The following is a 27,749-nucleotide window of genomic DNA, read 5'->3' on the forward strand; positions in this document are numbered from 1 at the left end:
ACTTCAATGGATGCTGAAAGGAGTCGGTTGTCTCTTTTCAGAATGAAAGATTGAGGCGCATATAGGTGCATGCACTTATGAGCCAGTATAACGAATCCTCCTCTCTATAAAGCTAAATAGGGAACCCTGCACTGAAGTGGCTTCCTCACAAGAGATTTACTTTCCCTCCAAAAATTTATCTCCTACTTCAGTATTGCTTTCAGTGATTTCACTTGAATTGTAAACACTGTGAAGGTACATCATGAACACTCACCATGAGAGTGCTTTATGTATATTAACTCATTTGAGATATGTGGTAATATGAATAAACGACCAAAAAGGACATCAGGAAATGTGTTAATAAAGCAACATCTAGAGCCATTGATGGAGTCAGTCACCATTTGGCCTTCCATATTACACTATCTGCATTTATAGGTATATTTCAATAACCACACAGACCCATTACTTTGACATCGCTAACACAGTGAATCTACAGATCATTGTCATCTTTAGTTCCCTCATTTGTGAAGTGAGAGGGTCCAAGGGTGTTTCTGGCTATGATGTTCTGGGAGTCTCTTTTCTTTGTCAAGATATAAAAAGAAATACCCATCAGCAGTCCAGGGATATTTTGCTGAGATGTTTAAGGACCTACTCTGAAGTCTATAAATTTTTGTTATTTCCTTTCATCCTCCTCCTACTCCTATTCATCATCATCATCATTATCGTCATCATTATCCTCATTATCATCAAAAAGCAGCACTTTTACAGAAAGACACCAAAATTTTGTCCAAGTTTCTCTTACTGCCTTACTTCAGATGAAATTTAGAGTGCAAGCAACACTGAAAATTATATCCATAATGTTAAAATGAGGAGGTAAGTCCCCTGTGGTATCCAAATGATAGTCTAAAATATCCTTATGAAATCTTCTTTAATATTGTATATAATTCTTTGTAACACCTTGGTTTACAAATTGAATCATAGTTATATGACCCTGAGTAAGTGGCCTATCCTCTTAGAACCTGAGTCATCCCATCTGTACAATGGGCATAAAACCTATGGTACCTACTTACCTCTCAAGGTTGTTATGAGTCTCAAATGGGAAAATGTATATAAAGCTTTTTGCAAACTTTTAAGTGCTATATTAATACCAACTGTCAACGTCATGATCTAATCTAGGGGTGGGGAACCTGCGGCTTCGAGGTCATACGTGGCCCTCTAAGTCCTCAAGTGTGGCCCTTTGACTGAATCCTTTGATTGAAACTAGTTTGGATTCAGTCGAAGGGCTGCACTGGAGGACCTAGAGGGTCATATGTGGCCTTGAGGCAGCAGGTTCCCTACCCTTGATCTAATCTATGTCAGAACATTGGGAGACAGAAATATAGTAAAAATTATTTCTAAACACTAATCTTGCTTCCCTAGACTAGAGTAAGCTTCTCAATACTGTTGTTGAGTAATAGAATAGATTTGACATTCTCAGGCAAATTGTCATACTGAAGTGGACTTTCACCAAAGATAACAGAAAGGTGATGGAACCAGTCTATTTTTTTTTATCCATCTCTTTTAGCTTTGTGGAAAATAAAAGCAGGTAAATATGTAACCTCTTTTAAAGTCCAGTCCTAGAATGATGAAATGCTTAGCTCTCTTTGGCTACATGTTTATAACCTGTCATTCAGGGCACTGTAAGAATACAGAATAAGAAATGTGAGTAAGCGTATGTTATGTAAGAATAAGAATATGTTATGACTTGTCTTAACCTAGTTGGCAGATATGCCCTCTAGGGTGCATTTTATTGAAGCATTAGATCAATCCAGTCCCAAAGATATTAGAGATGTCCTGTGTTTTCAAACATATCGTGAAGCGTGTCTCTATTTGTACACACATATGCATCCTGTACAGCAGAGTTATTCAATTTCCTCCCTCTTTATAACCATGTTTTATTTTTTAAACCCTCAGAATTTAGCACAGTTCCTGGAACATTATGAATTGTTCTTGACAAATGTCTCTTGAATTGATTTGAAAATGTTCTTGTTGCTCACTGACCCATCACTTTGTATAACCACTGCCCCCACTGTTAGTTATATCTGCTGTTTGTCTCTTGTCTCTGAATAACAGTATCAGTGGATGTGAGAGTTGGGATGGACCTCAGTGGCTCTACTAGCACATTCCACTTCTGAACAATTCTGTTGAGAAGTTTGGTTTTTTTCTTCCTTACATCAAACCATTGCTCTTTACAATTTCCAACCATTTCTGCTGATTCTGTTATGTGAGGCCAAACTGGACAAGTCCAATTCCTCCTTCACTTTTGCATACTGTTGTGAAACTCTTAGTTTACTCTTTCCCAGGCTACATAACCACAGTTCCTTCAGCTAGTCCTCGTATGGCATAGATTCCAAGCCATTGAACATATTGGTTACCATCTTCTGGATTCCAGATTATCAGTATTCTTAAACTGTAGCACCCAGAAATGAGCACAATACTCTGAGATCTGACAAAAGAAGAATAGAGTGAGATTATCACCTCTTTGTATCTGAAAACTATAAATCTGATAATTCATTCTGAGATCGAATTAGGTTTTTTGAATGACACATGTTGATTGACTCATAATGATCTTGCAGTCCACAAAAAAAACCCAACAACGTGAAGATCTAATCCAGAACAGTTGTTCTCTATCCGTGCCTCCCCCCTCTCTACTACTTGTCTTGATATTTTTTTTTGCACTCTAGAGTAAGACATTATATACATACATCGTTAGTGAATTTCACCTTATCAGCTTTAGCCAAGAATGCTGGCTGGCCAAGATTCTTTTGGAGTTCTTGTGTAGTGTATTAGCTATCCCTCCTAGTTTTGTATCATTTCTAAATTGGCTGAACATCTATTCCTTTATCTAAATCATTGATAGAACGGTTAACCAGTACATGGTTAATGTACTGCACTATAATCAGTACATAGGCATGTGAGCTGCCAGAGGTGTTCTACTAGTGACCTCCTACCCCATTGACATTTAACCTGATTTCCTTTAAATCCCAACTGAAATCCCATTTTTTTTTACAGGACACCTTTCCCAACCTCTCCTAATTCTAGTGCCTTCCATCTGTTAATTATTTCCTATTTATTTGGCATATGTCTTTTTTTCTCTATGTTTGTTTGCATGTTGTCTCCCTCATTAGAATGTAAGCTTCTTCAGGGCAGGGACTATTGTTTGCCTCTTTTTTTGCTAGTCTTAAATTCTTTATTGCTGTCACTGAGAATTTTGAGCACATAGGATCATGCAGGAAAATGGTACTTTTCCTTAAGGGATACTATCTTAAGGAAGTAAAGTTTTGAGTTAATTTTTAAACAGTGATCTAAGATATCTTTTTTTAGTGGATAAGCTGATAAATGTCATCTTAATGGCACTTATCAGAACATTAATATATTGCCTGTTTAGAACAGAACCATTTAAGGCATCAGAATTACTCACCTTTAGAATACTAAATTCTCCATTTTCATTTAAACATAGCATCTCTACACGTCTTGTCAGAATTGGTTCAGCTTTCTTTCATTGAGACCTGGGGGCTGCTCAATTGATGACTCAGACCCAGGAATCTAAATTGCACCCACTCTAAGCCTCTCAATAAGTATCTCCCTCTGATAGTAACACTGGGACCTGAGAACAGTTGATACAATGGCTCCCACTCATTCATGTTCTAGTTGTCAGGTGAAGATCCTCTGGCAGGTCACGTGGAGAACCTGCAAAGATTGTTTCCCAATTTGTACCCATGTTTGCAGTATATCCAGAGGGATAAAGTGAATTTTTTTTCCTATGTGACTGTATTTTACTGTTTCACCTATGTGCCTTAGCCCCTTAATAGTTTAATTGTCAAATTCTTTGAGGGTAAGCTTTTTTTCATAATTCCTGTGGTACCCAACATTGTTAAGAATGGTAAAGACATTCTAATTAAGCTTAAAAGAAATTAGCAATTGATAGTTATCAGATTGTAGAAGTAGTATGATGTATTCTACACTCTTTTACTGGAGGACTAGTTTATATTCTCTTTGCAAAATACCCAGACCTTTTGCTTCTTCTTTCTTCTCCACTCCATCTTTGTTTTCTTTCTCTAAGCTCATTAAAATCTCCTACCAATTGTGGGCAGAATTGAATAAAAATAAATAATAAATAAATTAAAAACGGCATTTATTGGTAGTTCTGGTAAAGCTTTTATGTAAAAAGATGGGATTATAGAAGAATTTCAGCTCTCTGGGCTTTACTTGTCTTTCATGGCCAACACTATTCTTCTTTGCTCAATTTGTACTCTCTTATTTTGTAGTCTATGAAATGTTTTTGAGTTGGTGCCTCGCCACTGACAAAGGGAGAAATGTACTTTCTCCTAGTGTGAGTTATTGCCAGACCTCTGACAGCAGTGATGTATGTAAGTTAACATCAGTAGATCACCCTCCACCATCGTGTTGTAGAAAGAACACTAAAGTTAGTATTTAAAAAAAGTAAGCCTCTTGGGAATAGGGACTATCTTTTCCCCCCCCTCTGGTGTCTAGCACAGGGCGTGATACCTAATAAATGTTTATTGAGGTTGTGATTGTTCAGTCATTTCAGTCTGACTCTTTGTGACCCCATTTCCGGTTTTCTAGACAAAGATGCTAGAATGGTTTGCCATTTCCTTCTCCAGCTCATTTTACAGATGAGGAAACTGAGGCAAACAGGGTTAAGTAACTTATCCAGGTTCACCCAGTTAGTGTCTGAGGCCAGAATTTAACTCAGAAGGAGGAGTCTTTCTGACTCCAGGCCCAGCACTCTATCGACTGTGCCACCTAGCTACTTATTAAAGACCTGAGTTCAAATCCAGCTGTGTGACCCTGGGCAAATCACTTAACTTCTGTTTGCCTCAGTTTCCTCAACTGTCAAATGAAGAGAACAGTGGCACTTACTTGGAAGGGTTTTGTAAGGATCAAATGACATAATATTTGTAAAGTACTTAGTGCTTGGTGCTAATAAATGCTTATGCCCTCCCCCGGACTGAACTAAACTGAATTGCCTTGTCAGAGAGCCTGGGTTTTAATCTGGACTCGGCTACTTGTTATCTGTACAATCCTGGGTCAGTGCTTTCTAGGGCTCAGTTTCCTCATCTTTAAAATAAAGGGCTTGGACAAAGTAATCTCTCATGTGCTGTCCAGATCTAAATCTATGATCCCATGATTTCAGCTATGGTTTTTGTTCCATGCTTCCTGTAATTACAGATGAAATGGTTTCATGATTCTGCCCCATGGGTCAGCTTCTCTTAACTCCCCTCAAACATTTCTCGCTTTGTTTAGAACCTGGGTGTCAGGTATTATTTGCTGTCAAAAAAAAAACCCAAAAGATTTTGAAAAGATTAGGACATTTCAAAATGTAAAGGACTGTTTTCCTGGGTAATTATTTCTTCGCTTTTTGGTATTATCTTTTGCTTAAAGATCACTGCATGTTCACATCTGTGCAAAGGCTGTCACATGCAGACGGAATTACTACAGAGAATTACCCTTGGACAAAGTTGATATATCATTATCTGCTTTGTGGCTCTTTATTGTACCATCTTGGGAATATTGGGATTTGATAAACACAATATGATTTACATGGAATTAATAACTTTTATCATGTGGTTTAGCATGACTAAGGGTATGCTGGTAAATGTTTAACAAGCAGCTCTCCAGAAAAAAAAATTATGCACAACATACTTTTAATTTTAATCTGCATTATTAACTTTTTCTCTATCACTTTCTTAAGTCAAGAGAATCAACCAAAAAAAAAATCAAGGCCTGATTTGTAGCATTTACTGATTTTAAGTTGTAAATATGCTCAAACAGAAAATTTAACAGTTGGCTCTCATGAGCTATTTCTAACTGGCTCCAGCACATCTCTGATATACATGCTCCTCTTGTTGAGAGCAAAGCAGGAGATGGAAACTTTCTATGAATTATTGTAAAACAACTCCCTCAAGAAAAGCTTCAAATTAAATTATTGTTATATTAATACCAGATTACAAAATGATGTTGAACTTCATAAAGAAGCCAGAGACAAAGACTGCCTTTGACTTAAGATGGACTGAAATTTTATACTGATCTTCAGTCTGCAGCTTTATATTGAAGGCATTCAGAGAACTGAGCTTCTTTGATTAATTCAGCAAGCTTGATTTTTATCATCCCCAGGAAATCTAACTTGTGATTGATTAACTTGGTTTAGAACATGAGGTAAGTTGGGCTCAGGTCACACAGGTCCACAAGAAACAATTAATTTGTCCTTTTCTGTGGCCACAGATATAACCCTAGCATAGACCAGTGATCCAAAATGTTTGCCTTTTGTCCCAAAGGGGATCTAGATGGTAGAAAGTAGACATTATAAATTATTAACCCTCACTGGAACACAAAGTATATCGTACCTCTTGGCAGTGGGTCAGTGCCGTCTTTGTATGCCAAGTTAGCAAATTGCATCTGTAATTATGACTCAGATAGTGAAAAGTACATAGGATTTGGACTTAGACGACCTAGGTTCAAATCTCAACTCTGTCACTTAGTAGCCAGCAGATCTGGGTAAATTGCTTGGCCTCTCTGACTCTTAATTTTCTTATCTCTGAAATGGGTGTAATAATACTTGAATACCTCACAGGATTGTGTAGTGTAATTCAACAAACATTTATTAAGTGTCTAGTGTGACCCGCTCTAAATCTTAGTTCCTTATCTGTAAAATGAGAGTCTTGGGACCTTGCTAAGGGCCCTTCCACCTTTAAATCTATGTTCCTGTAATCTTACCAACAGTGAGGCTCAGGAAAGACATTTTGAAGGAAGTTGCAGTTGGATTTAATCATGATAATAACAATTTACATTTGCACACTGCATTAAGGTTTACATATGCAACCCTATATGTTAGGTAGTATAAGTATTAAATCCCCATTTTATTTTATTTTAATTTTTGAAAAATATCATTTGTTTTCACATTCATTTTTTTAAAATTTTGACTTCCAGAATGTCTCCTTCCCTCCCACCTCACCCCTACCCATTGAGAAGGCAAGAAATGTGTTATCAGTTATACATGTGAAATCATGCAAAACATTTTTATATTGGCCATGTTAGCAAAAACGCATAAAAATACGTAAAGTGAGAAAATTATGCTTCAGTCTGCACTCAGACTCCATCAGTTCTTAAAAAATACGTAAAGTGAAAAAATTATGCTTCAGTCTGCACTCAGACTCCATCAGTTCTTTCTCTGGATGTGGATAACATTTTCCATCATAAGTCCTTTGGAAATTGCATTGATCAGAATAGCTAGGTCATTGGCAGTTGATCATTACACAATATTGCTATTAATTATATGCAGTGTTCTCTTGATTTTGCTCACTTAACTTTGCATGAGTTGCATGACTCCTTCTTTGCTTATTTTCCCAAATAGTTTATATAGTATAGGAATGAATTATTCTTTAAATGTTTGGTAGAATTCACTTGTGAATCCATCTATTTCTGGGGATTTTTTTCTTAGGATGTTCATTTATGGCTTATTCAATTTCTTTCTCTGTGATAGGGTTATTTAAATATTCTATTCCTTTTCTGGTGACCTGGGCAATTTATGTTCGTAAATATTCATCTATTTCACTTAGATTGTCAGACTTATTGGCAGATACTTGGGCAAAATTGCTCCTAATATTTGCTTTAATTACTTCTTCATTGGTGGTACATTTATCCTTCTTTTTTTTTGATATTGATAATTTGATTTTCTTCTTTCTTATTTTTTTGGTGAATAAATTGTTTTTAGGCTGCTGTCTTTTTACATGTGCAATTATGTAAAGTATTTCCATATTGGCCATTTTGTACAAGAAGACTCAAATGAAAGGAAAAAGATGAAAGAAAGTTCTTTCTCTGGAGGTGAATAGTATGCTTCATCATTAGTACTTTGGGATTGTCTTGGATCATTGTATGGCTGAGAATAGCTAAGTCATTCACAGTTCTTCATTGAACGATACTGCTGTTACTGTGTAAAATTTCTCCTGGTTCTTTACTTCACTATGTATCAGTTCAAGTAAATCTTTCCAGGTTTTTTTTTAAATCATCCTGCTTGTCATTTCTTATAGCGCAATAATATTCCATTACAGTCATATACCACAGCTTCTTTAGCCATTCCCTAGTTGATGGATGTGCCTTTGATTTCCAAGTCTTAGCCACCACAAAAAGAGCTCCTATAAATATTTTATTTAATTTTTATTTAATAATTTTTTTTAGAGATACTTTTTTTTTTTTTTTGCAGGGGAAAAGGCAGGGCAATTGGGGTTAAGTGACTTGCCCAAGGTCACACAGTTAGGAAGTGTGTCAAGTGTCTGAGGCTGGATTTGAACTCAGGTCCTCCTGACTCCAGGGCCACTGCTCTACTCACCGTGCCTCTTAGCTACCCCAATAATTTTTAATAAAATAATTTCACCTAATTATAAATATTGTACAAACAGCTACTTTTCCTCTTTTTGGATGTCTTTGGGATATAGACCTAGCAGAGGTATTGCTGGATCAAAGGGTATGCACAGTTTTATAGCCCTTTGAGCATTGTTCCAAATTGCTCTCCAGAATGGTTGGATCAGTTCACAACTCCTCCAACAGTGCATTAATGTCCCAGTTGTCCCACATCTCCTCCAACATACAACATTTTCCTTTTTTGTCGTATTATCCAATCTAATAGATATTAGGTGGTATTTCAGAGTTGTTTTAATTTGTGTTTCTCTGATCAAAAGTGACTTAGAGCATTTATAGATAACTTTGATTCTTTGTCTGAAAACTGCCTGTTCATATCCTTTGATCATTTATCAATTGGGGGATGACTTGTATATTTATAAATTTGATTCAGTTCTTTATATAGTTGAGAAATGAGTCCTTAAATCAGAGATACTTCTTACAAAAATTTCACCTGTTTTCTACTTTCCCTATAATTTTGGTTGCCTTAATTTTGTTTGTGCAAACCCTTTTTAATTTAATATAATTAAAATTATCTAGTTTACATTTTGTAATGCTCTTTGTATCTTCTTTGGTCCTTAAATTCTGCACTTATACATAAGTCTGACAGATGAACTATTCCATGCTCTCTTAATTTGCTTATGGTGTCATACTTTATGGTAAATCATGGCCCCATTTTGACCTTATCTTGTTATACAGTGTGAGATGTTGGTCCATACCTAGTTTCTGCCATACTCTTTTCCGGTTTTCCTAGCAGTTTTTGTCAAATAATGAGTTTTTTTCCCCAAAAGCTTGGATCTTTGGGTTTAGCATATACTAGATTACTGTGGTCATTTACTATAATGTAATTTGTACCTAATCTATTCCACTGATCCACCACTCTGTTTCTTAGCCAGTTGTTGTTGTGTTTGTCCTTTGTTCTCCAAGAGGACCATAACATCAGGGAAATGATGATATGACTTGTTTAATTTGAGTGAAGGAGGGCTGTGCAAGGTCACGAACCTCACTTTCTCCTCCAGATCCATCTGATTCCAGTGGACTGATATTCATCAGGATGACTGGAGATGGCCCAGGATACATTAGGAGACCCTGACCTTTCCAGTTCTTAGCCAATATCAGATTTTTTGGTAATTACCACTTTATAATACTGTTTGAGATCTGGTATTGCTAGATCATTTTTTAATTGACTCCCTTGATATCCTTGAGCTTTTGTTCTTCCACATGAATTTTATTATTTTTTCTAGCCCTGTAAAATAATTTTTGAGAATTTGATTGGTATGGCACTGAATAAATAGATTAATTTAGGTAGAATTGTCATTTTATTACATTAGCTCAGCCTACGCATGAGCAATTAATATTTTTTCAGTTGTTTAGATTTGACTTTGCATAAAAATGTGTTTTATAATTGGGTTCATGTAGTTCCTAGGTTTGTCTTGGCAGGTAGACTCCCAAGTATTTTATATTTCTCTTTCTCTCTCTTGCTGCTGAACTTTGCTGGTAATAGATAGAAATTCCGATGATTTCTGTGGGTTTACTTTGTGTCTTGCAACTTTACTAAAGTTGTTAATAGTATCAAGTATTTTTTTTTTAGTTGATTCTCTAGGATTTTCTAAGCATAACATCATATCATCTGCAAAGAGTGAGTGTTTTGCTTCCTCGTTGCCTCTTCTAATTCCTTTAATTTCTTTTTCTTCTCTTATTGCTATAGCTAACATTTCTAGTATAATATTAAATAATAAAGGGGATAATGGGCATCCTTGCTTCACCCTGATTGTACTGGGAAGACTTCTAGCTTATCTCAATTACAGATAATAATTGCTGATGGTTTTAGATAAATATTGCTTATCATTTTAAGGTAAGCTCCGTTTATTCCTATGTTCTCTAGTGTTTTTAAAAGGAATGGGTGCCGTATAAGACTTTTTCTGCATCTATTGAGATAATCATATGATTTCCGTTGGTTTTGTTATTGATATAGTCAATTATGCTGACAGTTTTATAAATTCCACCTGGTCATAGTGTATGATCCTTGTGATATATTGCCATTATCTCTTTTATTAAAAATTTTTACATCAGTGTTCTTTAGAGAAATTGGTCTCTAATTTTCTTTCTCTGTTTTAACTCTTCCTAATTTGGATATCAGCACCATATTTGTATGGTAGGACTCCTTCTTCACCTGTTTTTCCAAATAGCTTCTATAGTATTGGGATGAATTGTTCTTTAAATATTTGGTATAGAATTTGTTTGGGAATCCATCTGGTCCTGGGGATTTTTTTTCTTAGGAAGTTTGATGGCTTATTCAATTTCTTTTTCTAAGATTGCCTTATTTAAGTATTGTATTTCTTCTTCTGTTAATCTGGGTAATTTATATTTTTGTAGCTATTCATCCATTTCATTTATATTGTCAAATTTATTGGCATATAGTTAGGCAAGATAGTTCCTAACACTTGTCGTAATTTCCTCTTCATTGGTGTTGAATTCACCTCTTGCGTTTTTGATACTAGTAATTTGGTTTTCTTCTTTCTTATTTTTAATCAAATTAATCAATGGTTTATCTATTTTATTGTTTTTTACCATAAGACAAGCTTCCAGTTTTATTTATTAATTCAATGGTTTTCTTACTTTCAAGTTTATTAATTTTAGGATTTCCAATTTGATGTTTAATTGGGGATGTTTGATTTGTTCTTGTTCTAGGTTTTTTTTTTAATTGCATGCTCAATTCATTGATCTGTTCTTTCTCTTTTATTGATATAAACAATGAGAGATATACATTTTCCCCTAAGTACTGTGCCACATGTTATTCTCTTTATTGAAAGTATTTATTGCTTCTATGATTTGTTCTTTGACATGCTCATTCTTTAATATTAGATTATTAAGTTTCTAATTAATTTTTAATCTGTGTTCCACAACTCTTTAGTGAATGTAATTTTATTCCATTGTGGTCTGAAAAGAATGAATTTAATATTTCTGCTTTTCTGCATTTGCTTGTGAAGGTCTTATACCTTAATACATAGTCAGTTTTTGTGAAGGTGACATGTACAACTCAGAAAAAGGTATACGCCGTTCTATTTCCTTTCCGTTTTCTCCAGAGATCTGTCATATCTAACTTTTCTAAAATTCTATTCATCTCTTTAACTTCTTTATTATTTATTTGATTGTTAGATTTATCTAGTTCTGAGAGGGAAAATTGAAGTTCCCCCACTAGTATTGTTTTACTGTTTATTTTCTCCTGTAACTCATTTAACTTTTTCTTCCAGAATTTGGATGCTATGGTATTTGGTGCATATATATTTAGTATTGAAATTACATCATTGTCTTTAGTACCTTTTAGCAAAATGTAGTTTCCTTGCTTATCTCTTTTAATTAGGTCTATTTTTGCTTTTACTTTGTCTGAGATCATGATTGCTAGCTACCCTTGCTTTTTTTTACATCAGTTGACGTGTTACAGATTCTGCACCAGTCTCTTATTTTTACTCACTGTGTGTGTCTTTCTTTCAAGTATGTTGCTTGTAAACCACATATTGTTGCATTCTGGTTTCTAATCCTTTCTGCTGTCTGCTTCCATTTTGTGGGTGAATTCATCCCCTCACAGTCACAGTTATGTTCACTAGCTGTGTATTTTCCCCCATCCTATTTTTTCCTCTGTTTATCCTTTTGTTTCTCTCTTTTTACATTGTCTCTCCTCAAAAGTCTTATTTTGCTTCTGATCACTGCTTCCCTTAATGTCTTCCCTTCTATCAGCACTCCCCACTCCCTTACCCCCTCCTTACCTTCCCCACCCCCCCCCCCTTCTCTTATCTCCTTTCTCTCCTACTTCTTTGTTGGGTAAGATAGATTTTTATACCCAACTGAGTGTGTGTTATTTACTTTTTGAACCAATTCTAATGAGAATGAGGTTCAAACTGTGCCTGCCCTCCATTTTCCCTCCAATGTGAAAGCTCTTCCTCTTGTTCCTCTTTTATGTGAGATAATTTTTCCCATTCCTCTATCCCTTCCTTCTTCTCCCACTGTATCACTCTTTCTCACCCCTTAGTTGTTTGTGTTGTTTTTTTTAAATCATCTCATCATAGTGAACTCACACCTGTACTCTCTGTCTATGTGATATACATGTGTGTGTGTATATATATATATATATATATATATATATATATACATACACAGACACACACACACACACTCCTTTGACTACTCTAATAATGATAAAGTTCTTAAGAGTTGTAATAACAATTTAGATTTGAAGATCTTTCCCACTCATTAATAGGCTACGTGACCTGCTTACATCACAGGAAGCCTAAGTTACATGTGGTAGGAGGAGCTTCATGACAGGAAAAGGAAGTTACGTCACAGGAAATGCTGAGAGGGAGAGAGAGAGCAGTTATGGCTGCTAATGGCTACTAATGGCCATTATTGTGATAGTTAGAGCTGAGCAGGCTGACTTAGCTGTACTGTGAGTTTGTGTTTGGGGAAGTCCCCACCAGGGGGTCAGAGAGGTTTTGGGATGGTGAGGCTCCATGTTGTGATATTGTGTTTTAAGTTCCTTGCTATTATGATAAAGTGGGCTAACTGGCTGTGGGAGCTGAACCTTTGGTTTTGGGATATGGTTCTCTGGTGTCTGAATAAATGTTATACTTCTACCTTCTTTATGGAGAGGCTCTCATACTTTGAGATACAGAACTATATAGGCACATTCACGATTATTGTTGATGTGTTTATTGCCTTACTGATGAGTGTGGCAAGTATCATTTTCCCATTTAAAAATGTAAATAGTTTAACCTTATTGAGTCCCTTATAATTTCTCTTTCTTATTTATCATTTTGTGCTTTTTCTTAAGTCTTGTATTTGAAAGTCAGATTTTTTTATTCAGTTCTGGTCTTTCCCTCAGGAATGCATGAAAGTCCTCTATTACATTAAATATCCAATTTCTCCCTGAAAGATTATACTCGGTTTTGCTGAGTAGGTTGTTCTTGGTTGTAATCCTAGCTCCTTTGCTTTCAAGAATTTCATATTCCAAGCCCTCTGCTCCTTTAATGTGGAAGCTGCTAAGTATTATATGAGCCTGAATATAGCCATCATATTTGAATTGTTTCTTTCTGGCTATTTGCAATATTTTCCTTGACCTAGGAGCTCTGGAATTTGCCTTTTATCTTTCTGAGAGTTTTCATTTTGGGATCACTTTCAGGAGGTGATTCTTTCAATTTCTATTTTACTCTCTGATTCTAAGATATTAGAGCAGTTTCCTTGATAATTTCTTTAAAGATGATGTCTAGGCTCTTTTTCTTTTTCCTGGTTTCAAGTGTCCAATAATTCTTAAATTATCTCTCCTCAATTTGTTTTCCAAGTCCGTTGTTTTTCTAACAAGATATTTCATATTTTCTTTTATTTTTTTCTTTCTTTTGGCTTTGTTTTATTGTTTCTTGATGTCTCATTGGCTTTCAAACAATAAGTATCTAGTTTTTAAGGAATCATTTTCTTCTTTTTCATTTTGGCCAATTCTGCTTTTTAAGTAGTTCTTTCCTCAGTGAATTTTAGTATTTCTTTTTCCATACGGCCAGTTCTGTTTTTTAAGACATTATTTTCTTCATTATTCTTTTGCACCTTTTTTTCTTACCATTTTCTTGCATTACTCTCATTTTTTCCCCCAATTTTTCCTCTAACTCTTTTATTTGATTTTTAAACTCTTTTTTGACCTCTTGCATGAATTCTTGTTTGTTTGTATCCAATTTACATTTTTTGTCCTTCGAGCCTTTACTTATAGCTGTTTTGACATTGATGTCTTCATCTGAGTTTATGTCTTCATCTTTCCTGTCATCACGGTAGCTTTTTATTGTCAGGCTTTTGTTGTTGTTTGCTCATTTTTTTCCAGGCTATTTCTTGATTTTTAACTTTATCTTAAAGTTGGGCTCCGCTCCTGTATTGGAGGGTACACTGTCCCAAGCTTTGGGAGTTTTTTGCTGCTATTTTCAGAGCTCATTCTGGAGGCCTGTAAGCTTCCAAGATGGTATGATCTAAGGAGAGATGTGGTCATTGCCCTCCTGTGTTCTGATTGTTACCAAGGCAGGGACCTTGATTCCCTGAAGCCACAAAGCATTATCATTCCTTTTGACCTTAGAACTATGACCAAGTTCCCTGCTCTCCTGTGACTGCAAACTCTAGTGCTCCTCTTCATCCTGGAACTGTGACCTGGAATTGCATATAGCCATTGCAAAAGGGTCCTGCACACAGTGCAAACAAAGGATCACCAGTAATCCATTTCTGAGCAGTTGTATGACCCCCTTACAGTCTCTGGACTGAGAGTTCCCCATACTGCTGCTGCTCTGTCACAGCCACCTTCAGGGCCCACCACTGGTGCTGCTGTAGCCTTTGCTTTGAGTCCCATGCCCATACTAGGCTGGCACCCACCCCTACCCCAACCTGGCACTCATTCTCATGTCTCAGACCTCTCCTTCCAACCTTCTAAGTTGTTTTTGGCTGGAAAAATGTCTGCCTCCAACCTGTTGTTGGCTCCACTGCTCCAGAATTCAGTGTGAGGCATTGTTTTAACGTTGTTTGGGAGGGAATATTGGGAGAGTGCAGGCCTGTACCTTGCCACCTTGCCCTTGCCCTTAAACCTTTATTTTAGAGATGAGGGAACTGAGGTTTTTTAAGTCGAGTGATATATGTAGTATCAAAAACAAATAATAAGTGTATTAGGACTCAAACCCATGTCTTCTTACCCCAAGACTAGTGTATGTAGTATGCCATACTACCTTTGTGACATTGATTCTGTTCCTAGTGAGCCTGTAATCTAATGGGGAGAAAAACATGTCTATAGATAAGTAACAACAATAATAATATTTATATAGTACTTTAAGACATGAAATGTGCTTTTTATGTGTCAACACATTTGATCCTCACAGCAATCCTATGAGATATTATTAGTATTCCCTGTTGTAGAGATGAAGAAAATGAGGCACCTCGAGGTTGAATGACTTGCCCAGGGTCACACAGCTAGTAATTGTCCGAGGCGGTATTGGAACTTAGGTCTTCCAGACTTAACTCATAAATATGATGTAACAGAAAGGAAGACAAATTACAAGGATAGGTTCATGAAAAATATTATGAGACATGTAAGGGAAAAGAAATCACTTTCAGCTAGGAGAGAAGCAGAGCTAGGAGAGGCTTCGTGGAAATGATAGCTTCTGGATTGGAATTTGGAAGAAGGGAAAGGGGCTTCAGCAGGTGATGCCTGGGAAGGGGGCATCTATTCCAAGCATGAGGAATCATGAAAAAAAGGTGCAGAGACAAGAAAAGTCGGAACAAGGATGGAGAATGGAAAAGTTTAGTTTGATTGGAAGTATTGAGTCCTTGAAGAGCATAAGATTCTCCCCTCTCTACCCTGGAGGTGCCTTCTGTTGCCTGTTTACTTCCATGTTTTCATCCCTAGTAGAAGGCAAGCTCCTTGAGGTTGAGTACTGTTTTCTATTTTCTGTTGCTGATTGATTAAGTGATTGAATAAGAATGGTGACTGAATAGCTTGGAGGCAGATTGTAGCCAGCCTGTAATGCTAGGATCAAGAGCTTTATCAGACGTTACAGTAAAAGGCTTTATAACTGTGAGCAATTACTGCAAGTTCATTAGACATAGATTACATTATTTATAAAATCTATTGCAATAACTGCTGTTCTTTAAATCTAATTTGGGGAATTATTTTGAGACTGGAAATGGAATTGGCTATTATTTTAATTACTTCTAAACATCAAAGGGAAAGATTGTGTTTCCACAGAATTGAATATGGTGTTATCTAGAGTTTATACTAAAACAGTATAATGCCAAAAAAAAAAAGTCTGTTTATAGCAGTACGCCAATATTCAGAGATGATTAACTTTGGCACTGAATTGGGAGATTTGTGACAGTGAATAATGCTTTAAAAAGCTAGTTCAGACTTTTTTTTTTCTGTTTCTCATGTATATACAACTTTTTGTTATATTCTAACACTACTATATAATTTGGGAGAGATTTGAGAAAGTCAAACATTCCAGGGATTTTGTAAATTCTTTAAGTATTATCGAAAGGAGTCAGCCCTCAGATCCCTAAGGATTCAACTGCAGGAGACTGGTTCTTTGGAAGCCAAGTTTGATACTTTTGTCAAATGATTCTCATTTCTTCTCTCCCCACCCCCATCCTTATGCAGATATATTTTTGACAATTATGAAATTCTGTACACATTTCTCCCAGAGGTAATCTTTTTGGTTTGGAATGAAAATTGATAACCGTGGGTAAAAACACATTGCAGGCGGGCCTCAGCAAGCTGTTTTGTAAAATGATTATTTAAAAATATTCCACACGCTTATAAATGTCTCTAGTCAGAGAATGTTATAACTGCTTTCTTTGTTAAACAGCTTCTCAGCCTGTTCTAGGCTACAAAGAACTGCTCAGGAATTGAGATGAATGTACTATTTTATATTGCCCAAGGAATGATAGAGACCCTCTTAATGCCCCAGCTTCAAGCAGGAGAAAAGAGACTTGAAACTGAACTCTGATTGGTATGGGGAGGCCCTAAATTATAAGATACCTCTAAAAAGAACAAAGTAGAAAATAACTTATTTGTTGGACCCAGGACATTTTATTTGGTAGACATAAGATTGAAAGTTTTTCTTGAGATGAATAAAGTGACTGAAATTGAGCATCATGAATTTTTAGAGGGAAAACCATTTCAACATGTTAGGCAGTAGCAAGAAAAAGTGTATGAATTGTTTTTTTAAGCTGTTGGTGTCATTCTAAGAAAAAAAATCTAAATTTTTTTTCATCAAATTGGTTTTGGACTATAGAAGAAAAATCACACAAGTTAGTGACTTTCTAATGGTAGCTTTGTGGTTTACAGAGTGCTTTACATGTGTTATCTCTATGATCCTCATAACAACCCTGCAAGATATCATCATAATTATTATTATTATTTGCATTTTACTGAAGAGGAAACTGAGGCCAAGAAAGTTTTTAGTGATTTGCCCAGAGCTGCACAACTAGTAACTTTCTGAGGCAGGATTTGAAATCAGATCTTCCTGACACTGACTCTAGTGCTCTATGAAATATTTGCTTGCCATAATGATAGCAAGATATAGGGAATGGAGTGCTGGATATCAGGCTGGGAAGACCTGAATTTAAATCCTGCCTTGCACACTTATTAGCACCATGACCCTAGGCAAGTCACTTAAACTTTCTGGGTCTCACTTTCCTTATCTTTGCAATGAAGAATTGAACTCAGTGGCCTGTAAGATCCCTTCCTGCTCCTGATCTAGGATCCTATGAACCCTTACTACCACAATGAAATTACTTAATCTCTGTGGGTACACCCTCTAAATCTTTGCACGCCACAGAAAATGAGTTTTTTGTGACTTGCCTTAGCCTTTTAAGAAATCTTAAATTCTCTATTTCTCTGGTGATGATAAAGTTAATAATAACATTATTATCTTTAATTAGAAATTGCTTAAGAATCACATATATTTGTATATATATGTATATGCATAAATTACTTTGTGCAAAAGTGAGAGGCATTATGATGTCTAGAGCACTGGACATGTAATCAAAAGAGACTAGGTTTGCATCTCACCTCATACCTTGCCACCTATGTTACCATGGGCTAGTCAAAATGAGTGTAATAATACTTGCACTGCCTACCTCTTAGTATTGTTCAGATCAAAGGAAATAATGTACATATAGCACTTTGCAAATGTTTGAAAAAAACTATGTAAATATCAATTATTATTGCTATTAGTTTAACTTACGTTCCTTGAGAAAGTTCCAGTAAAGACTACTTCATTTAAAATATATTCTTAGTTAAGACTGTTATATGATTTATTTCCTGAACTTATACTTTGTTATTGACATACTTTATCAGTAGACAAGAGTCCTATTGAAAGCACCAGAGCTGTGGGGTTCAAACTGAGGAAGGCAATGAGCTTAGTCCAGAAAGAGTAGGTAAGGCTGTGTTAATCTGTTTAGCTTTTGCTTTTGAGGGAGCTGTGCTCAGTTGTCATCCCTGAAGTAGTATATTCAGTTATAGTTCATAAGTAAAATCAAAACTATTTCTAAGGACTTGTGAGAAGAATCTGTTCCAAGGGCCTGCTTACCATATGTTGCCTTCTGGTTGACTGCCTCTGTATCCTTCAGTGCCTTTACTTTAAACTCAACACATGCAAAACCTAATTCTTGATTTCACCTCCCCCAATCTGACTTAGCTTCCAACTTCCAGTTTCTGTTAATGGTACTGCTTATACCTTTATCATCTTGAGTAAATCACTCATCCTCTCTGGGCATCAGTTTCTTTATCTGTAAGTGAGAGAGTTCGGCTGGATGACCTCTCGGGTCCCTTTCAGCTCTAAATCTGTGGTTTTGCTTGTAGCTTTGTCACCTAAGTTCAAATCCTGGTGGGTCTCTCCTCAAGGACAGAGCTGTGTCAGTCCAACCTATTTCTATCTTGCACCTAACAAAGAGCCAATATTTTAAAAATATCTTTCAGTGACAGTATACATATTTATGTGCATAAGCACATGTACATAATTTAATTTGATTTTTAAAAATTCATTTTATTTACAGCTTTTATTTTTAAACCTAAATTCCTCCCAGTATTCATCTCCTCTTCTTCAAGGAGTGATCCCATAAAACAAATAACATTTTTTAAAGAAATAGAAGAAAAGAATCAGTACATCAAAAAAATCAGAAACTATATGCATTCTTCCATACTCACCCACCTCCTACCTCTACAAAGGAGTTTGTGTGGGGTGGGGGGAGGGAGAATGTTTTCATCTCATAGCTCTTCTTTGAGGCCATACTCATCCTTTGTAATTCTATAATGTTTCAGTTGTTTTTTGTTTGTTCTTTCCATTTACTTTGGTGTAATGATTGTATATTATTGTTTCCTTAGCTCTTCTTATTTCATTCTTTATTATCAGTTGCATGCTTCTCTGTATTCATATTTGCCTTTTCTTACAGTACAGTAATATTCCATTAGATCTATGTGTCATGGTTTCTTTCAATGATAGTATATCATTTTTGTGTCCTTACCTGATTTCTCTAAGATTCTGAGCAATGTATTTGGTGAATAGCATGAATAAAATTTAAGATGTTTTCAAACCCTAAATTAAATGTGGGGTCTGAACTATGCTTTGAATTAAAAAAAGAATGTGTCCATGGGCATAAAAGATAAATTTGTTAGATTTGAAGCACATTAATAGAAATAAAAGAAAATTAATATCTGGGAGAGAAACTCACCAGTTCTGTCAAGCATTCACATCTCTTTCCCCTAACTCACAAATAAAAGTAAACTCAGCAAAATTCTAAGAGAACAAATGAAGGAAAAGTCCAAATCAGGAGGAAAGGAAGAACCCGATTTCAACTATTGGTGTATTAATAATGTTTCACAGTTTCATAGCATTGTAAAACCTTTTTATCTTAATTAATGTTTGAAATTGTTTGCCTTTTGGTCCTCTCCTCCCAATAGAGCATCAGTTCATTAAGAGCAAGGATTGTCTATTGTTTTGTCTTTATGTCTACGGTACAATTCCTTGAGCATAGTAGGTACTGAATTTATATTTATTGGTGGTGGATAGGCAAGGTATTTGACAAGGTTGAGCATGCCCTAATTTAACAGTCTTTCAGTAAAATGTCCTGAATCCTAGAATATAACATTTGTTACTTTGTTAAAGTTAAAAGGCTGCTTTTAAAACTTTCCAGTTCTTATAAGTGAGGAAATTCCAAGCATTCTGCAGTGACAGATAGTGTTAGTGGGCAATTGTTTGGTGACGTCTGATATGGAATGGTGAATGGCTTTGCTCCTGTAAACTAAAAATGTATGATCCTGCATAAAGTGCTCTAAGCAAGAGCTTACTATACTATATGGTTAGTTTCATATGCACTACCATGTATGTGTGCGTGTCCATATATGTGTGTGTATGTCCATATATATGTATATAAATATACATATATACACATATACATATCCATACACACATAAACGCAATTCTAAGTTCCAGATTTTATATAGTGAAAAGAGCCAAGAATCTGTGAATCGACTGTTTTAGGCAACTCTTGGTATGGAAAATTCTTCTATCCATGCAGTAAGCAACTCATTTTTAATTTAAAGTTTTAGATTGTCTCTCGAGGACACTGAGAGGTAGGTAGGCAATTAGATAGATAAATAGATAGATAGATAGATAGATAGATAGATAGATAGATAGATAGTCAAGAAGCATTTATTAAGTACTGAGGATACAAAGAAAGGCAAAAACATATTGTTTTCCCTCAAGGAACTCACATACTAATGGGGGAGACAATATGCAAACAACTACGCACAGAGAGAAAGAGAGAGAGACAGAGAGAGATTAAATGGGAGGCAATCCCAGAGGGAAGATACTAACCATATTGGGGAGAAACTTGGGAAAGGTCTCTTGGAGAAGGTGGGATTAGCAATGTCTTGAAAGAAGATAGAGGGTGGACATAGGGAGGAAAAAACATTCCATGCATAGGGGACATCCCGTGAAAAGTTCAGAGATGGCGTCCTCATTGGCCATAATGGTGTTCTTCTTTTATAAAGAAGTTGATAGATGTACATACTGATATACAAAATGCCTGCATATTCAGTTGTCTTTTGAGAGATGGAGATAGAAAGACAGGCACACAGAGAACGAGAGACAGAGAGAAAGTGGAGAGGAGAGTTGTATACACATCTATGCAAGCTGAGTTAACAGCTTCAAATCGATAGTTCAGAAAGTAAGGATCTTTATCTTCCTCCTTCATGACTATTGATACTTTTAGATATCCTGAGAATAATGCTTAATTTGTCCAGAGCAACTTTTGCCATAATCTGACAACAAAATAAGTATTATTCTCAAATTATATACATGTAACAGTGTGTTTGACATTTAAAACCTTAGGACACTTTAAAAATACCATTAACTATGTTTGTTTTATGTATTATGTTACATATTTTTATATAGAGAGAACCTAAGAGCATTGAAAAGTTACTCAAAGAATTGCTGAGTATTATTGTTAACAGCTATCTTTTCATTGTTTGTTATTATAGGGTTTTATATCTATGGCTTCCTACCAGCCTCTCAGACCCAAAATTTTCAGAACTGAATTCAAAATCTGATATTGTGGATAGAGTGTTTGACTTAGAATAAGACCTATGTCAGACACTTTGTAGTTACGTGACTCTAGGCAAATGACTAAACTTCTCTGTGTCAGTTTCCTCATTTGTAAAAATGAGGGAGTTTGATTCAGTAGCCTTTAGTTTTAAATCTGTGATTCTATAATCTCCTCTACACCTACCCCACTTGTCAATTTCCCTGTTTATGTGGTTGACACTACTATGTTTCCAGTCAACCAAATTTGAAAACTGAATTTAGAGTCAGAGGACCTGAGTTTGAGTCCTAAATTCACTTACCTTCTCTGGTTCCCAATTTCCTCATCTATAAAACAAAAGGGTTGAACTAGATGACCACTTACAGCTCAGAAGCTTCAATCCTGTGTCCTTTGAATCATCTTGAACATTCCCGTTCCTTCATCCCCTATGTCTAATTCCTATTGATGATACCTCAACAATATCTTTTTTGATTGGAGATTAATAAATGCTTTCTGATTGATTAATATTGGATTGTAGGATCCTTGAGGGCTACAGCTGTGTTTGTGTGTTTTCCTCATATTCTCAAAGCCTATGTAGTACCATGACTTGCCACATAATAGATTTTTTGGGTGAATAGATGGATGGATATGGCAGAACTAGACATTTCACACATTTTAAAGGTTCCTTTCTCCAGATGGTGTCAAGGATATCGTCACGGTAGGTTACATGATCACAGTGCAAAGTGGGATCTACTTTTCTCTCTACTTGATTCATTCCTTTTGGATGAATCAGGCATTCTTAAATCTGTTTTGTTCCTAGACCCCTTTCACAGTCTAGTGAAGCCTGTGGACGCCTTCTTAGAATGATGGTTTGTTGCCTACATTAATAACTAAAGGTGATGATCAATTTTATTTAGAGGTTAGTAAAAATTAAGAGATACCTTTTTCCATCTAAGTTGACAGACTCTCCTGAAATCTATCTGCAATGAATATTTGGATCTCAGGTTAAGATTGTGCTCTCTGGAATGTCTTTTCCATAATTCCTTTTGTCTTAACCTTTGCCTTTCTTATTCCTTCCATCTTCTGGCTCTGGACTCATAATAACTTATGTAATGATGTTCTCACTACATATGACATTGTCAATTGACTTCCCTGGGCTTTACTCTCCTTATCTGTTAAAAATAATGAGTTTGGACTCCTTATTGTCATTGAGGCCAGCTAAATTTGTCATCCTATAAATGTCTGAAACAGCATTGTATTTCCAATTACACTTGCAGCAATCTATCTACTGTGTCAGAAAATAAACAAAATAGTTGATAAAGTCTCACCCTTAAGCACCTTAGGATATAGTTTTTCTCAGACTTGATTTAGGTTTAAAATTAAAACTGTGGTCAGAACTTTAAGATTCTTCATTCATGCTTCCTCTGCCGAAATTAATTACTTATAAGAACTCCTCTCAGCATCTACCCATTGACTGGAAAAAATTTTATGCATAACCCCTTCTCGACATTTTTGTGACATGGTGCCACTGACCTGTAACTAAATTCCTTTGGACAATTTGTAAAGTACACATAACCAACCTGGCTGCTCTCAAACTACAATTTAATAACAGGTTCTTATAGAGAAACTCTTTTACTTCTTATAATTGTTGATTGCCTTTAATCTCTTAAGTACCAGCTCCTAAACAATCTAATTCTGGAGAGGAAGGTGGAAATTGCCCTAAAGCTATTGCAATGAAGCTATTTTGAGATAGAGCTTTGGATTTCTTACTTCCTGGAAAACATTTACAAATGTCAATGAATTTTAAAAATCAATTGCTGATTTAAGTACAGTATTTTATTTTTAATACTTTTGGAGTTTAAGTGGGGAAATGTTAAATATAAATAATTCCACATTTTTATTTTTAAAATATTCTATTCCCTTTTCTCTTCATCCTTTGGTATTAGCAAGTTATATTTACATTCTACATGGTAATCGTAAGTAGACCACAAGTTGAGAATACCAGTTGGTACTGCTATAATGCTTGTTTGTCTAATGCTGGAAGAAAAAAATGCATAGAGATAAATTATTAGTACCTCAGAAATATTTAGCATATATAGAAATATGTTAGTCACTGGCTTTTGAAAATCAAATGTAAACAAATTGTCTTGGTGCTTTGATAGCTAAGGATTCTGGAGCCATACTTTTCTTCTTTACTGTAATGGAATAATGTTGTCTTAGGTATTTGCTAAGGATGGTTTTCTTTTTGTCCAGAAGGAATTTTATAGAATTTTTTGGACTTTAGTCTTTGAGAAGAACAGTTCATGTAACATTATTTAATAACTCTGTTTTTCTTATTTCCAGCAAGTAAATACAAATTTTCATTCGGTTTTAGAATCAATAGCCCAGTTGTATTATGTTATGTTCTATATTAGAGGAGACAGAAGAGAAAACGTTTCATTTTAGGGGAAAAATGCTAAGAAGATTACATGTATATATTACATATGCACGCAACTTTTACCATTATCTCATTGATAATTGCTTATCCTCCTACCACCTCTACTTTTAGAACAATTTTTCAGAAGGTTTCTGTAAAGAAAGTGAGAGGAAGACAGATTGCTCACTGAAAGAGATTCCTTTTGTTATTTTCCTCTCCTTAAAAGGTTCACTTGACTGTAAAAAATTTATAGTTTTACCCCTGTTTACTTATCTTAAGTGTTCTTCTCCATTAACAATTTTGTAATTTAAAATCTGCCCTAGCCCTCAAAGCTAATTTCATATTTTGACCTCTTAGTAGGGTCAGGGTAGTTTCTGAAGAGGCCGCATGCCTTTGTGATTTACTTTTTATTATGGGCCAATAGAAGCTGAATTCACTTCTTTCTTCCCTGTCCTTACACTCCAATAGAAGAATAGCAAAAAAGTCTGTCATTTTATTTGAACTTTTGACTGGAAGTCCTGTAAGTAACTCAAACTCAATATGCTCCAAACAGATTGAATTCTTCCGTAAAACCTATCCCTTTTCCAAAGTTCCTGATTTCTATTGAGGACACTGCCAACTTTCCATTCACTCAGGTTCAAAACCTTGGAGTCGTCCTTGACTGTTTCCCTTAACCTCTCCCCATCCAATCAATTACCAAATGTTATTGGTTCAACCTCCATAATATTTCTTACATTTGTCCACTTCTACAGCCTAATACAGGTCCTTATCACCTTTTACCTTGGATTATTGCAATAGCTTTTTAACTTACTCAAGTCTCTATTCCATCCTTCACAAAGCTACCAAAACGATATACCTTCAAAATAAATCTGACCACAGCACCCCGGCTGAGAAATCATTAGTGTCTCCCTGTTGCTTCTGGGATAAAATACAAAATCCTCAGTTTGGCATTTAAAGCCTTCCACAGTTTGACTTCTACCTACCATTTTAATTGCATTTTTAATCACTCCTTTTCATTCATTCTCTGTTCTACTGAAATTGGCTTGATAGCTATTCCCTATAAATAACATTCCATCTACCATGCCTTAGAAAAAGTGATTCTCCTTCCCATGCCCTAATCTGCCACCCCCACTATAGAATTCACTCTTTCCTTACCACCATCTTAGAGAATCCCTAGGAAGGTTCTATTTTTCTCATAAGATCTTTCCTGGTCCTCAGCCTCATCCCTCATCTCTCCTTAAAATTTCTTTGTTTTTGCTGTTGTTCAGTCATTTCAGTCATGTCTGACTCATTGTGATCATGTTTGGGGTTTTCTTGGCAAAGATACTGGAATAGTTTGCCATTCCCTTCTGCAGTTGATTTTACAGGTGACAAAACTGAGACAAACAGGGTTAAGTGACTTGCTCAGGGTTACACAGCTGGTAAATGTCTGAGGCTAGATTTGAATTCAGGAAAATGAGTCTCCCTGACTCCAGGCTTGGCACTATCCATTGGGCCACATAGCTGCCCCCAACAACCCTCTCTTTCTTGAAATTACTTTGTATTACTTTGTGTATACTCATGTGTGTGAATGTTATATCCTTATATGTAGTATGTAGTATTGTAGCTCCTTGAGGACAGGGAATATTTCAGCATCCTTGGCACCTAGCATCATACTCATACTCAAACAGATCTGATTTCATCTCTGTATATGTTCTCTTCAAACCTGAAGATTGCATCATATCTAAGGCTGCCTACCCTTTGCTGCTCTTAACCAGGTTCTCCCCGTAAGTTTGTCATGAAGAGTCAACCCAACATGTCGAATGTCTTCCTCATTTCCTCTGGACTTTGAGGATACCAGTGAAGAACATGGATTGTCCATTCATTAACCCTCAGTTTCATCACATGAGCAGCCTACTTTCCTTTTTTTTTTTTAAGCCATATATTTCTTTACTGAAACTTTTTGCCTAATTCTTCCAACTTAGCTATCTATTAGGTACTTCAGCCTGCTCCCAAACCCCATACTTCCTTCCAATGTGTTCTATGACATAATCTTACTAATTTTTAATTATTCATAGACTAAATATCTGCTAGGGTGATTTGCATTGAATTTAATGAGGGTTTCTAGCTTGGTCAAAATGTCCAGTTGGAGTTCTACTTTATAAAATGTGTTATAATCTTCCAGTTAGTAATAAAGGTTTAATTTTTAAAGAATTATAATTTTTGAATCTAAGTATGTAAGGTTGTATACAGTTGATCTTCCCTCTGGGGGTCTAGCTGATGATGGATCTTGAAGAAACCATTAGTCTAAGGTACTGAATAACTTCCAATCAAATAACAAAAACGGCACATGAAGGAAATTGGGAGTATTGAACTGTAGGAATGATGTCCAGGTTGCTTTTTCAATATAATTTCACATTGTTTGAGTCTGTATGGACAATTAAGCAATGGCTCAACAGTTTGGTCACTGCAGACAGTTTATCTTAATATCCTATAGATGAACCCCATTGATGACTGTTGTGTTATGAGACTAATATAATTCTAGGGACACAAATCTCCCAGAGGTGCCATTCCAAAACTTTGCCAATGCAACAACTTTGTCATTGTTTGTGGCAATTTGCCATTGCCAAAACTCTGTATTGTTTGCTGTCTGCTACTACTAATTTCATGATGCTTTTTCCAAGACCACTTGGTTATTTCTCCTGTGCCTTGTGGAATGACTTTTCCCTATCTGCTCCCATATTTGAGGTTAAGATGTTATAACCAGAAAATTTTTATTTTTTATCATACAATATCTACTTTGTACCACAGAACTGTCCATTAGATCTTTTCAGAGTTTCTAGTATTGCCCATTTATGGGATGTTACCAGTCTAGTGACATTATTCTGACCTTGTAATAGAGGGTAGGGATTTTCTTTATTCACCTTTGTATCTTCAGTGCCAAGTATAATGCCTGGCACATATTAGGCTTAATAAGTACTTGTTGGCCAATTGATTGTCCTATTGATATTATGTTTCTATATACTGACCTATCTGGAATCTCATGTTGCCACATATGATTATGTTATTTATGTTAAATAAAACAGAGCCTATGAAATGGATCACATTTCCTAATATCATAGGAGTATGGTATGTAAGCACCAAAATATGCATTACTTTTTGTGCAAAAAAATCCATTCAGCTATGGAAATACACAAAAGCAGAAGTTTGCTTTGACAAAACCAACAATTATATCATAAATTTATATTTCCAACTTAGCTGGGGCCCCATGACTTTTGGATAATTAAGAGAAAGAAAGATCTTGGATCCCTTCTACTGTCTACCCCTACCTCTATACCCCTAAGTTAAAGTGTTTAAATAAAAAGAATTTTCTCTTGTAATCATTGTATTAGCTGAAATAGATAGCTCTTCTGACTTTTCTTGGTCTAGGTTTTAAGATCTTGTAGAGTTTGATTGGTCCAACAAAGTCATGAAGATTACCCTGAAGTAGGTATCAAATATACAGCGGCTTTGAGAGCTATAAAAAGTCTGACTGATAACTGACAGGCAGAGGGAAAATCTTTGGCAAAAGAGCAGTTATGGCCTAAACAACTCCTGCAAGATACAGACCAGGAAGTCCTGGTAACCACCATAGCCCCTGTAGGATGGCTGCATTCATCCCAATATATGAAGAATAATTATGCAAAGTTCATAGGTGTTATAGGATTTAGAGAGTATCTCTTCCAGCTACCTCATTCAAGAGATAAGACCCAGAGAGATTATGTGTTGCCTGTGGTTTTGTCAAATGGATAGAAAAGATTTTGCTGTTTGTTTTTTTCTTCGT

The 27,749-nt window shown here is 35.7% G+C and overlaps 1 protein-coding gene across 1 annotated transcript in view; it reads left to right on the forward strand.

Annotated features, from left to right (window-relative positions):
• Positions 1-27,749, forward strand: part of SPIDR (scaffold protein involved in DNA repair) — a 573,123-nt gene that overhangs the window by 219,591 nt on the left and 325,783 nt on the right. The window lies entirely within an intron of this gene.

The sequence above is a fragment of the Trichosurus vulpecula genome, chromosome 1 (assembly GCF_011100635.1).
Source record: "Trichosurus vulpecula isolate mTriVul1 chromosome 1, mTriVul1.pri, whole genome shotgun sequence".
Lineage (NCBI taxonomy): Eukaryota > Metazoa > Chordata > Mammalia > Diprotodontia > Phalangeridae > Trichosurus > Trichosurus vulpecula.